At 38.0% G+C, this 14,615-nt stretch overlaps 1 protein-coding gene across 1 annotated transcript in view; it reads left to right on the top strand.

Annotated features, from left to right (window-relative positions):
* Positions 1-14,615, top strand: part of LOC124645095 (adenylate cyclase type 6-like) — a 329,505-nt gene that overhangs the window by 21,835 nt on the left and 293,055 nt on the right. The window contains exon 2 of the mRNA XM_047184835.1: positions 5,066-5,111. The gene's annotated coding sequence lies outside the window, so the exon portion shown is untranslated. The remainder of the gene's footprint in view (positions 1-5,065; positions 5,112-14,615) is intronic.

The raw sequence follows: 14,615 nt of genomic DNA on the forward strand, positions 1-14,615 counted from the left end.
TGTCAAAACGAGCAGAAAGAAGAAAGAAATAAAAATCTTTGCTAGGTAAATGCAAAAGTAACTCAGTCTGTCTATCAAAACTGAATTGATTAACGGTCGTTTCCAATATTGTATCTATCTGTGGTTTTGCCTAACTAGAGGAAGGGAAAGGACATGACTTGAATCGGCCTTATCTTAAAATTCACTCTCCAGTATACATGGTATATTGAGAAGGGCCGTTAAATGAAATTTGATACCCAGGTACCTAATAAAACTTAAGAAAGGACATAGTATATTCTTTTTACGTCAAAAAACGTTGGCTAAAGCTAGTACCAATATTACTGTTTTATATCTTGAACATTTCCGCGATCAAACATATACCCAATCAGTACAGAAACGAGTTAGCAGAAAACATTGATTACATTACATTTACACGTTACATTTTCTCCCCACAATGTCATTGGACCTTTAAAACTGATTTCCCAAAGCGACGCGGAGGTTACAATTACTCGCTCAAAGGAAATTAAATACAATACCACGAGTGTATTTCAAATCAGACTGTTTGTTGTGATTTAAGCTTAATTTATAGTGACTCTCGTTAATTCAAACCTGCGATAATTCGTACCTACTATGTGTAATATAAGGTTTGATGAGCTCCCAGCTGTGAACTTTTAGTCGGCGATAAGTTTGCTTTGGCTCATAAATCAGTATGGAGCTTCTTTGTGCACCCGGATAAAATACATATAGTGTACCTTTCTTTAAATGATAACGATAATCTTTCAAACGTTGTTGGGAGTTTTGTTCCACCACTTCTTCCCAGCAAAAACACATAGGAAGTGGTGAAGGGCTGGCGTTTTGGGGGCTGTCTTTTGTAAATTTGTCGTTCAAAAAGTGCTGATTTTCAGCCTACTTTGAATAAATGACTTATGATTGTGATTTGATATTTGGTATTATATGGTTTTGTGAAGATCGAGCAAAATGGCGAACCTTGTTGGAGACCTTTGTCTAGCAATGGATATCTTTCGACTGACACAATGAAAGAATTTCTCGAATAGATCATGTCGTTCTTGAGATTTTTGCGTTCAAATAAAAGCAAACTTCATACTTTCACTTGACTTTATAGATTCATCTAGTCCCCGAACTAGTACTCCAGCTGTTTTGAAACATACAATTTTAGACTGATTTCAACCAGACGCGGTTACAAAGGTAGTTTTAATGCAACTACATTGTATGAGTCTCTCATAGGAACCGATTTCTATGCAAAACGCATCTAGCATTGTTACACGATGCAATACGATTTGCATTCCTCTCAATAGTATGGAGTGCAGTTTCTCTCGAATTGAATACCCTTTGAACTTAGGATAACGTTAGGTACGTATTATTGTTGATACCTAGTTAGATTTCTTTTTGTTTAAAAAAGTTGAAAACATGCAATTTGAAAAGCAAAGATATGCGTGAGCTATTTGTTCGGATGTCAAAACTACGTACTTTTTTGAATGGAAGAATTACTTCAGTATTACATAACCCATTTATTCATTACTAGTTTCCGCCCCCGGCTTCGCCCGCGTAGAGTGCGGTTATATCGCGTTTCTAAAAGAATTCTTCAAAAGTCCGGGATAAAAACTATCCTAAGTTCTGAAGGTCAACTCTATCTCTGTACCAAATTTTATTAAAATCAGTTCAGTGGTTTAGACGTGAAAGCGTAACAGACAGACAGAGTTCCTTTCGCATTTATAAAATTAGTAGGGATACAACGCTTGGTACGGTAATTCCGTGGATAGGTGACTAATAAAGTCATAAAAACCCCGGCTGTCATTTGAATATCTTTAGCAGTCGATACGGGTATTCAGAATCTTACAACTGGTCTTATCAAGGGGTATCTGGTTGCCCGGGTCACTGGGTAAAGATGGTCAGGTTCTTATGTACTCGTATTAGTTTCCTTTGTAGTTTGCCCCAGTGCATTGTGAAATATGAACAAATATTTGTCAAAGAGATCGTGACTGTTTGAAATAGAATATTTTATTCTGCTGCATATTTTTGTATTTCTTGGATAATGTAAATTCAAAAGTATCCTATCTAGTATGTAATCCTAAATAATGTGACCTGTTCGCGCAAATAATGACGTATTGTGGTTTTCTATTTTATTTAGGTATTAGGTATAAGTATTTTATTTGTGTTATTTCGTTCTGTACGTTTACAAGTATAGTAGAATTGTGTTGCTGGGGAGTTCCAATACTTTTTGATCACATACGGGAAGGTGAAGAGCCCTCGCTTTTTCGTTCAGAGTTTGAAAAAAAAAATAACTTTCAAAAAAGGTTGATTTTCAGCCTACTTTAAATAAATAACTTTTTATATATTACCTAAGGAGCTATACTGATAAAACAGCTAGGAAATAGTGTCCGTCAGGTGTACATTCCCACGCGACGTCCGTCCGTCTGTCGTGCGTTACCACGTGGCTGTCATTTATCATAGGTACCTAGTAATTAAAATACTACTGTATGGTACCTGGTGATAGACATAATGATCGGAAAAAGCATATTTTTGTTTGCAATTAAAACTAATTGAAAGATCAAAGAATGATTCAAGAATTCAATTAATCAAGATTATGCATTGCAATATTAATAGTCAGATACTCTACTTATTATTATTATCGCACCAGCGGACGACGGCTAGTTCATGATAAACCAAAACAGGTACCGAAAGAAAACCGAAAAGAGCAGCAAGTTTTACGGAAACTAAAACCGACTTCAATAATACCTACCTAACCTCCCAAGTCTGACAAACACTATGCTGAAAACCGCACCAAAATTAGTTCAGCCAAACGTGAGATAAGCGCTCACTTGCATACCTACTATTTATACCTACTAATATTTGTATGAAAGTCAAACTAAAAACCTTCTTTTTTGAAATCGTTTACAAAGTTTCAATAACTTATCAAAGAAAGAACGTAACCATACAGTTCAAAACATTATTCATAGACACAACATAAACGCAACGAAGAATAAAAAGAAATGACGGTACCTAAAGTCGAGATCAATAAAAGCGAATCAAGTGCTTTCTACATATTGAGCAACAAACACAGACAAACAGACTTTTGTACTCACTATAGATATAAATAGCCATACCGTACATATTTGTGGGCCGTGACTTCATTTCCGGATCATATATTTAAAATATTCACTACACGGAGGTGGCTAAGTAATCGCACGTGTCCATCTATCATAAGGTAAAGCAACGCGAGATCGATATCCGGATGGGTGATTTGTTGTGAAGAGTTGACTTACACGTTAAACTCAAACTCGAAAGTATTTATTCAAATTAGGCTGATAAGCTGAAAAGTGCTGATTGCACTTTTCGAACGTCAAAAACAAAAGTCAGCCCCCAAAACGCCCGCCCTTCACCACTTCCTATGTGTTTTTGCTGGGAAGAAGTGGTTAAATTGCTTGGTCCCGGCTATTCACATCTATTAAAAGCCAGAACACACGAGCCACAAATGATTGAGTTTCAGTTTTGATTTGAGTCTAGCCGGGGACGCGTCGCTAAGCCATGTACCTATTTAGAAACAGGCTAAGAGATAAAAGGATTAAATGTTAGATTCTGAATGCTGGAAATCACAACACCATATCATTGTCAGCCGGTAGTCCTATTTCGCGGTATTTTATGTTTTACAACGCGCGCGGTGTTATAGATGACAGATCCGAAGCCAGAAAGTCTGATAATATCAATCTTAGCACCAGGTTTCGAGATGCTCAATTTAATTGCTCCATGTAAAACACTGGTAATTAGCGACATCTTCTTAGGCTGGCGGCCGACGTTACTTGTCTTGGGAAAAGGCTAGGCAGATACCTACACGTATAAAGTATACTGGCTTCCGCCCGCGGCTTCGCCCGCGTAGAGTTCGGTTATATCGCGTTTCCAAGAGAGAATTCTTCAAAAGTCCGGGATAAAAACTATCCTATGTTCTTTCTCAAAGTAAACTTTATCTCTGTACCAAATTTTATTAAAATAAGTTCAATGGTTTAGACGTGAAAGCGTAACAGACAGACAGACAGAGTTACTTTCGCATTTATAATATTAGTAGGGATAAAATACTAGGGAGTTCACGAAGTATAAAGTCTCGTGCCATCAAATAAATGGATTAGGCATCGAGGATTTGTAAGACTTTGGCTTCATATTAATAAGATTACGATTCAATCGCCTCAGGTGGATATTGCTCCGTGCATGTTTATGTAAAATCGCTCTTTGTGAACACACCACACATTTGCATTTATATTTATAGTAATCATTTTCTTATTAACATCTTCATATAATGTCGCATTGATATTTCTATTTATCACGTGCCCATTAAAAGTACCCGCACACTACAAACTAGGACTACTTTTAGTCGGCCGATAGTTCGTTTGGGCTCATTAATCAGTGTGAAGATGAATAGTAGTGCGCACATTGCAAAAAAACCGGCCAAGTGCAAGTCGGTTCGAAAGGTTCCGTACCATTATTTATAAAACGTACAAAAAAAATCACGTTTCTTGTATGTAAGCCCCCCAAAATATTTATTTAATTCTAGTTTTCAAAAATACATCATCTGTGAAAATTTCAGCTCTCTAACTATCACGTTTCATGAGATACAGCCTAGTGACAGAGGGGCGAAAACAATAGGGTCCCGTTTTACCCTTTGGGTAAGGAACCCTTTGGAATCAAGAATAAAAAAAACCTTTTATCTTCCATGTATCTACTCTGATACCTACTTCATCTATTACAACATTATTTGATACTCTTATTTTAGTTGTTTCTTCTATGTCGAATTTAATTTTCCTTGCCTATGTAGGAAACTTATTACAGATTTTTTTTAATAATCTCTTCCGATAATTTGCCAATTAAGGCTAAGAGCTAATCATGCATAAAATTATATTATCCGTTATTAAGTCTGGCGTATAATCTATTTAATATTTTCTGCTGGGAAGAATTTTTCTTCAAAATAAAATTGACGAAGAAGGATGTCAGAGGATTTTTCATTAGTTATCATCCTTGGTATTACACTTGGTATATCCTTAAAAACAAATAGTAATTTTCTTTTGTTCTTTCCCAGGTACCAGTCTCCCTGCGTGCAGAAATACCATGTGTTATCCTGAATTGTAAGTACCACCAAATAGTTTCTTTTTTTATTGAAATCGTTACCTAGTGTTAGTGCGCTTTCAGCTTATGCGTTTCTTGACGACCGGCTGCGGTGCCGAAGCCACTGTTATAGTAATATGTGCCAAAGCGGTGCGACGTTCCTCTTTTTTCATACAAAACGCACGGTGCGGCAACGGTGCGGCGCCGGTACGTCGAACGCTCAACAGGACTGTTGCCGCATCGTGCGTTTTGTACGAAATAAACCCGTTTAAAAAGAGGATCGTCCGTACGTCGTACGTCTAACGCACCGCTTCGGCACCGCAGCCGGCTGTCAAGAAACGCATACTTAAGTTGAAAGCGCCCCTAAACTAAGATTTAAAAATCTTAAAAAAAAAACTATGTACATAAATAATGAAAGCATTAAACGAGTATTCTCTTTTGTTAAAACTACTTCCTAGATGAAGATTCATATTTCCTAGAATCCTAGATGCATGTATATTCATAACAAATGTATGTACAAATGTGTGCATCACATATACGTTATATTGTGCAATCATACATAAGTTAATAATTTCTTTAATTCCCTTAGAAAATATCACAAGCATAAAATCTATTATCTTAGAAAACTCCCAGTTCAATATTACATGACAAGATTGTTTTAGTTCTGAAGTCGAACATCTACAGAGCTCCCAAAGGTAACATATTTCTGTACGAAACCATATCACGTGCATTTTGCATCTAATAAGTACTATTCCTTAGCTAAAGAATACGTTTTATATGTACCTCTACATATTATATTCTTCTGCAGAAAATATGCAAACAAAAACTAGGTAGGTATAAGGGGTTTACTACGGAACCCTAAAAAGATCATAGCTTAATAGTAGTTTTTCCGCGGTTTTCGGTTGCGTGCGTCGCGTTGTAGTGACACGGTAAAGATTACCACTATCACAGTTTAAATACCTATTATTTAAACTGTGATAGTGGTGATGTAAAAAAATGACCTTATGAAATTACAGGAAACAAACTTAACAAATAAAAATCCGATAATTAGGATATCGGCTCGCTTGCCTGCATAACATCTTACTCTCGTGCCAAACTCTCTCTCTTTCCCGCCAACTGACCATAGTGTCACATAGACCATAGCGTAGCAGACGGCAGATATCGGTGATAATGTAGGAAACTACATTGTATATTCAGTTTATCTAAATAACAATCCTTTTCAAAGTTATTGATTATGCGCACTGCTTCAAAACTATGCAACCGATTTTCATGCGGTGTTTTTTATAAGGCGGCCAACTTTCCGAAAACTGAATGCGGGACTTAACCTTTCGTGAAAAGGGGGGGGGGGGGGAAATGATCATTGAAAAATGATCGGACGGAACTGATAAAATAAAAACCGTAAGCAAAAAGCTATAATTTAACCTATCAATATCGTGTCACAGCGTGCACTAATGTCTTATTATCAAAATCATTAGGCCTCACGAGTTCAGTAGAAATAAAGAGAACGAGATTATATTATAGGTAATCTGTGTTCCTGCACTGTTGAGCGTGCGCGCAGGTGGGTGTTGTGTAGAAGCGTGGTAGAAAAATAGGGATGCGGGACATGCGGGACGCATACAACGTTTTGCGGGACTATGTTACTAATAATTTCAAAACGGGATTTCGTCAAGCATTGCGGGACGGTCCCGGTCCCGGTTGGCCGCCTTAGGTTTTTAACAGATAGAGTGATTGAAGAGGAAGGTTTATATGTATTACTAGCTGTTGCCCGCAACTTCGTCTGCGTGGGCAATATAGAATCGTCAAAATACTACTTATCCCGTAGGTGCATTCTTTCACGTGACAGTATAATTAGGATTAGCACTTGGCAGTCGCATAGATTCATTGATCAAGGTGTTGTGGATGTGACCATTTATCTAAACAAAAGAAGTAAAGTTTGTGACGTTGTTCAGCCAATTTGGAAAATTATTACGTATGGTGCGTAAGTAATTTTCACAGGAAACAGCTATAATCTATGTCTACATGCTTTGAGTCTGACAAAGCTGTCATTTGTACATTTTCTGCAGCTGCTGCGACTAATCAGAAGCCAGAAAGTCTGTCAGTCTTACCATGGATATCGTCTTGTGTAGTTGACTGGATTGTAGATAGGTAGTCGCTCCAAGCAAAATATTGGTACTCAAACAGATTCGGTGACTGGAAGCCAATACCAACATAGTTGGGGAATAGCTGGATGGATGATAAAATGAGTCATCATCATCAGCAGGCGCATAGGGTAGGATAGTTTCACTTACTCACTATGGTAAGGCCTCCCCCACATTAGGCGTGCGCGATCCTCGGGCGTGTGAATAGCGCGGGCGCCGCGCGTGCGTCGCGAGCGCGTTGCGTGAGCGTCGCGTTTTGCTGCCCTGCGGCATTTGCAGCGCGCTCGCGGCGAGCACGCGGCGCTCGAGTTGTGTTCTTACCCCTTCGCCCGCTATCCCCACCGCCCGCTAAACGCCTTAGCAGTTAAACGTCAAGGAGAGCGGCGCGTGCGCGCCGCGAGCGCGCTGCAAATGCCGCAGGGCAGCAAAACGCGACGCTCACGCAACGCGCTCGCGACGCACGCGCGGCGCCCGCGCTATTCACACGCCCGAGGATCGCGCACGCCTAATGTGGGGGAGGCCTAAGCCGGGGACTCCACCGAAATGTTTGCATTAGGTCACGAATAGGCAAAATGTACGTATCTGTGAGAGTCCACTTCATGTGTTCGTACTTGAAACCTGCAGTTTTGCCAAGATTTTCAGAATGTACGCTCGCAATTTGTCATTTCTTGGTGGAGCCAGCAAATCAAAAGAAACAAGTGTTGTATACTGTGCGTCACTACCGCACACCGGGAAAATTTCGCTCTTGCGGAGGACGTTTATATACCATATTTTGTGTCACACGTAAACAGGACGACAGTAAGTATCGACCGAAACACTTTCAAAGATCTGATGAACGAACAAATCAGACCTGACTTGGTCACCTGGGGCCAATCAGAGCTCTATGAAGCGATAATACGCTTTGGCTCCTACTGTTATTGTGGTTTCTGAAAATTTATTCACCTCATTCAACGATGAATGTAATTCTGATGGTACTATTAAGAACACTTGCTTAGCGCAGAAGCTGACGTTGGCAGGTCAACTCTTTTGACTTCTCGAATAGAATACCATTGGTTTTTGTGCAATGCACACCTGCAATGCATTCTGGATTAGGATAGGATATAGGTGGATAGGATTTGCAACGGAGAATAATTCTGTCTTTGTGATTAAATGACATCAAACGTAGTTTTATATAAAAGGTGATTTTTAGGGTTTTTAGACTTGGCTCGGGTCTTACTGAGACTGTTCGTAATCGTGAACAGTGTATTTGCGATCAGAAGTTGAATGTAAGCATGTCTCTGGTATGCGGCGCGTAATTTGTACGTTTTCAGATGCATAAAGCATTTTACGTGTGTATGGTATTAAATAGAGAGAGCTCCCATTTCTTATCTGCACTTTGTATCTGGGCTTGTTTTTAAAGCTACAGAATCCTACATTACCTACCTCACGCTTAGCAGCGCTTGCGAGTGATAGATCCTCATTTCTTCTAGGATTAAGTTTACATATTTTGCATCAGAAAAAATAATTAAGGTCTACTTAATACTACTCACTCAAAGTAATTTGTTTTAAGGCCACCACATTAGTGGAAGATAAGCTAAACTATGTTTATAAAAAAATCCTGATATGAACTCCATCTGTAACTTTAAATGATAATTAATTGTTCCACTCAAGTCATCATTTTTGACATAATGTTCAAAAAATAATTTAGATGGCATCGTTTTAAATTTGGCTGAGAACTATTAATTTTCTTTTCATCAAGGTAATAATTATAGTTGGATTTTGATGTGGCACGGCAAACTGACAAACACTATTGAAATGTCTATCGAAAAAATTCCATTGCGTGTTAAAATATGGTGAATTACGGAAAATACACAACTCCATCTGTTGAAATAATAATCCTCTATAAAGAATGTATGGTAATATTGTCATTTACCACCTCGCTCCTTTGACAAATTTGATGTATTTTGTTTACCACAGATGGAGCTACTTTAACCTTGGCTAAACAAAATTTTCATTTTTTTTTCTTCCGAAGTTACTTATAAAGGTGTGATTTTCTGTGTAAAATTTAATAATAGGTCGATCAACTAATATAAGTACAACATTCAAATGTACAGTTTTGACAAATAGATTGCGTTTCGTAATATTTTACATCTTGAATTCACAAAATTAATCATATCTTTTGATAGAGTGAATCGATTTCGATGAAACAAAAACTAAGTAATACCCCAAGTTACGTAGAATTTTTGTATATAAGCATTGTCTGCATTTAATTCGTAGATTTTACGTGAATCGCGAACAAACAAACAGATAAACAGACAAACAGACAAAAATGATGGAAATGGGTTCTGTTAGTTATCCTTTAAAATGCTGGCTATTTTTTTTGATCATTCAATTTTTTCAATGTACAAAAATTACTTTTCTACAGATTTATTATATGTATAGATAATAACATACCTACATTAAATAGCACTGCAACCGTGTGGGTCGTTGGTAACAAATAACTGCATATTCATTTTTTTAAATAACAATCCGCTTCAAACTTATTCAATTCCTACTTAAACTACGCGAGAAATATCGAATATCTATGCGCGCTGCACATTGTAGGTATAAGACGCCGCGAGCGGCAGTTCGCGCCGAAAGCTTTGTAGGTATAAACAAGATAGAGTAGCGCGGCCGCGCGTAGATACAAATTTTCCGCCAAGCTGTTTATTGCAATTGTTGATTTTAATACTTGTATTAATAATTATTAGTTATTAACATTAAGTTTACGACACTTTCAAAAAGAATCATTCAATTTACATTAGGCACTTATCATTTCTGTATGCTTTACGAGCAGGGCAAAGTGAGACTTACTATTATGTTACATACATACTAACATATGCACACAGAATAAAGAGACACAACATACCTACGCAAAGAAAAAGAAAAACAATTAATTTTAAAACAATTTCAAAGAAGTGTAGGTATAAATTCTTACCTTATTTAGTGTCCGCCATTTTGACGCCTGCACATGTGAGCACGCCGAATAACATTGTTGTTGACTGCGATCTGCGGGCCCAGAGGAGGATCGAGGACACTAAGCTAGGCCCTCCACGGTCTATCCAGTCGTAAGGATAGGTGTAGCTTCGAGGTACTAACGAACTGCTGGAACAAATGAGAAAGACATGTTCAGACAGACTGAAGCAATCCTATGTTAGTGGACCGTTTAGGCGTTCTAGGAAGACAGGTCTGACTGAATACCGTCGGCTCTAAGATTCAAACACATTCACAGAGAACCGGTGATAAAAATGGTCTGGAACCACAGCGTGCGGGTTTCTTCGGGTTCGTAGTAGGAATTTACCTATAAGTTCCTATACCTACCTACTCATGAAAAGTGGTATTTACCTTCGTCACGCAGAATATTCCAGTATGCTTAAGTCCCGACCTTCGTCGCGTGCAGGTTTTAGCTGAAGTAGTCCAGCACTCGTTCTTCAAGGTCACCAGCGATCCGTCGCCTCCCGGTAGCAGCTTGATGCATTCGAAACTGTCCATTGTCGAGTAAGCGGCTGGTACAACCCCAGGATTGTTTGGACTCGTCGCTGGTTACTACCATTCACGGTTCCCGCTTCCACCTGTTATAACACAAACTATTATGACTAAAAACTATCGGCTGGAATATAATATGTAAACGAGTTATTTACCTAGGTACGTATTTTCACGAATATAATATGTAAACGGTATATTTATGTACTTTACACTTTTTTGTGAGAGCGCACGAAAATCGCGAGGCGGCACACCCTTCTAGCGCGACTTGTAACGGACGACTAACTAAGGGCGCGACGCGAAGGGCAGCGCGTCGGCAAGTGTAGGCGTCACCGCGGCGCCCAACCGCGAGCTAGGGACGTCGATCTGAGATCGATTTATCGATAAATCGATTTTTGGGGTCAAAAAATCGTTTTTTTTAATTAATATGCACTACTGGATCGATTCATCAAACTCTGTGTATCACCACGTTCACTCGATAGCCACGATGAATATAATATGAGTATTGTGGGATCTTAAGCATTCGTAGAGCTACGAAAAACTCGAATTTTGAGACATTTTCACATGAGAAAATTACGTAGAATTGGTACCTACAAATCGCAATCAAAAGTTCGTAGATATATTTATTATTTCTTATCCTTTTTTTGAGATAAAATGATGGATAAGAAAACTAATGAAAACGAGTATTTTAACAAATTATGTACTATGTTTTGACGCTTTTTGGTTTTCTATTTTTTTTGCTAAAATATGTGGATTGTAAATGTGATTATTCAAATACTAGTAATAAAAATTATGTCAATATAATTTAGATAGTTTTTCATTTTTAATGCAATATATTTGTAAATGTTACTAATACTTAGACTACCTACGTAGAGTTCCTGGCAGCATTCATAAGATGTGGCTGCTATTTTCTTGATAATATAAAAATATGTACTTAAGAAACTCTCGGGCCGTGGGGTCCGAGTGCTCACGCGCTTGCGAAGGAAATTTCTAAGCGCCTTGTTGACACTTCTCGTGACCCAAGGGCTGGCCTTTATTTCGCACAGAGGTTGAGCATTGCCATCCAACGTGGCAATGCTGCCAGCCTTCTGGGTACATTACCCGGTGACAGCGATGAGGAGCAATTTTTTGACAATGTATTAGTTTTAAGTTGTATATATAAGTTTATTTCTATTTTTTAAAATTAATGTAAATATTATGTAAATACTTTAAAACCAATGTACTTAAGTATATATGTATATACTTCAGTTTTATTACGTATTTCATTTAATACAAATTGAAAGAAATTACTTTTTATATAATATTAGTTTTATAAATTTAGTATTTAGTATTTATAAATGTACCTAATATTAGTTTTTAGGGTTCCGTACCCCAAAAGGAAAAATCGGAACCCTTATACCTAGGATCACTTTGTTTGATTTATATTACCTACCTACGTGAATAGTAATTTGAACATTATTTTTTTACAACTTATAGAAAGTTTTAGTGGTCATAAGTGGAACTGCCCAGCAGAGGGTCTCGGTTTCGATTCTCGGGACCGGCTGAAATCGCTGTGGGTTTTAGAAATCGCTGTGGGTTTCACAAAGCAGTCAGAGTTGGTAAGTTGTCGGTGTTACATCCGTGCCTGGGAGGACATTTAAAGCCGGCGTCCCCGAATGCTACTCAGGTGGATTTGAGAAAACTGACACTAGAGCTGGTTAGGTGATTAAACCTGCACTTTACAACAATAATTCTAATCTCATCTTTTCCAATTTATCAAGATGATTTAAAGTGGATTTTATTTTAAATAAAAACTTGCTTTGAATCCAACAAGGCGTGATTAACTCGACGGCGTCGGCTTTATATAAGGCATCAGGTATTAATTTTCAGGTACTCTCGGTCCCGCCGGTAAACCTGCTGAAAGGCAGACACCTCGCCTCGGGAAACAGCTGACAGATTAAAATGTTAACGTCACATTTTTATTTCGAACTTACAATATTTTAATTCGCATTTAAGTCTGAAAAGTATTTTAAATTTTAAATCCTGTGGTTTTCTGAAGGCAATTTTAACATGCAATTATAGAGTGTTTTTTTCAACACTTCGAAAAAGGTACCTATCTAGCTTTCCAATGCAAAGGTTATTTAAAAAAGTTAAAAGAATATGATAATGGATGGCAATGTATTACTACAAAACCCAAGGGATCGAGAACTCGTTAAAAGTTTTAAAAGTATTCTACAGTAGGATCTATCATCCGATTAGAAAAAATAAGTCACCATTTATCCGAGGAATATGATTGCTCGGAGACTTCCTACAAGTGAATGAATTTTAAGTGATTATCTGATATCGGGGAAGGCTAAGCTACTTCTTATCTGGGTGCGCGGAATAGTTAGTTCCTTAAGACGCAGGTGAAAACACCGGCAGCAGCTAGTCAATCCATCTGATACCTACTTGCTTCCGCCCGCGGTTTCACCCGCGTCCAATCATCTTGCGATACTTTCCGTAAGTACTTACATGAAAAAAGGTAGCCGGTACGGTAGTAGCTAAAGTAGTACTCCTGTACCTACCTGTCTAAAGTAGCTATAGGTACTTTAGCTAGGTACTATGTAAAGTATAAAGTACCTACCTATGTATCAAAAGTGCCGTCCGTCCCGTGAAGGTATTATTAAGTATCGATACCTAATTATATTAGTGACAACAAACCCAGGCTGAATAAAAAAAAAACCTTTAAAATAAATAAAAATATTTTGCAAAAAGTGGTAACTTACATGGCAACAACATGAACATTCATTCATAATAGACAGATCGAATGGAAAACTATTTACAGTTTTAAAGTTTTTTTTTAATCAAATATTATTATCAGATCGAGATTAAAGCTCGTGCGTAAATGCCTACCGCTCGCTGGGCCGCCGGTGGCTCCACGTGACTCAGGGCTTTCAACAGTCACACGCGCCGCGCGCGTTGTCATTGCTTATATTGTATACTAGCTGATCCCGCGAACTTCGTATCGTTCAAACCTTCCCTGGACCTCTACAAACATTTTAAAACCAAAATCAGCTCAATCGGCCGAGCCGTTCTCGAGTTTTAATCAGACTAACGAACAACAATTCATTTTTATTTATATAGATGAGCACGTCATAATAAGCAAAAGGCTAGGCAGATGATTTTATTATGACATCATGACAAACTACCGCACAAAGCAGACTTAACTTGTTTCTATCATACTCGTGTTTCTTAATCCCAAAGCTCCGAGTTACGAAACTATATCTCTTAAAGTTCAGTTCAGTTTGACAGTAAACTACGGTAACAGTTTACAAAGAACTTGAACCAAGTTTGTCGCCAGTCATTTTACTTGCTTTTTAATTAATTTCCTTGTTGGACTTGCTCTTAACTTAATCAAAAAGTTAAGTGAACGCTTCATTGATATTGTACCAAAAAAATATAGCTATCATGGGATCTACTGTCGGCCTACTGATTAGTTTGCAGAGTAAATAAGTAAATAAATACATTTATATTGATTACTGACACTTACGCGAATCTATATTAATATTATAAAGAGGAAAACTTTGTTTGTTTGTTTGGTTGTAATGAATAGGCTCAAAAACTACTGGACCGATTTTAAAAATTCTTTCGCCATTGGAATGCTTCATTATCTGCGAGTAACATAGGCTATATTTTATCCCGGTACGGGCAGTAGTTCCCACGGGACGCGGGTGAAACCGCGGGAAAATGGCTAGTATTAGATATTTAAATAAAACTGCGGTCACGGGCAAACTCACTCGGGCTCGGCTCGGTCAGACGGGGGAGCCTGCCCGTGACCATGGATGCTATAAAGGATCCGAAATGTCGGGATTAAATAATATTAATACATATATACATATAACCGCGATAAAATCCGTAACAGTAGTT

The sequence above is a fragment of the Helicoverpa zea genome, chromosome 31, assembly GCF_022581195.2.
Source record: "Helicoverpa zea isolate HzStark_Cry1AcR chromosome 31, ilHelZeax1.1, whole genome shotgun sequence".
Lineage (NCBI taxonomy): Eukaryota > Metazoa > Arthropoda > Insecta > Lepidoptera > Noctuidae > Helicoverpa > Helicoverpa zea.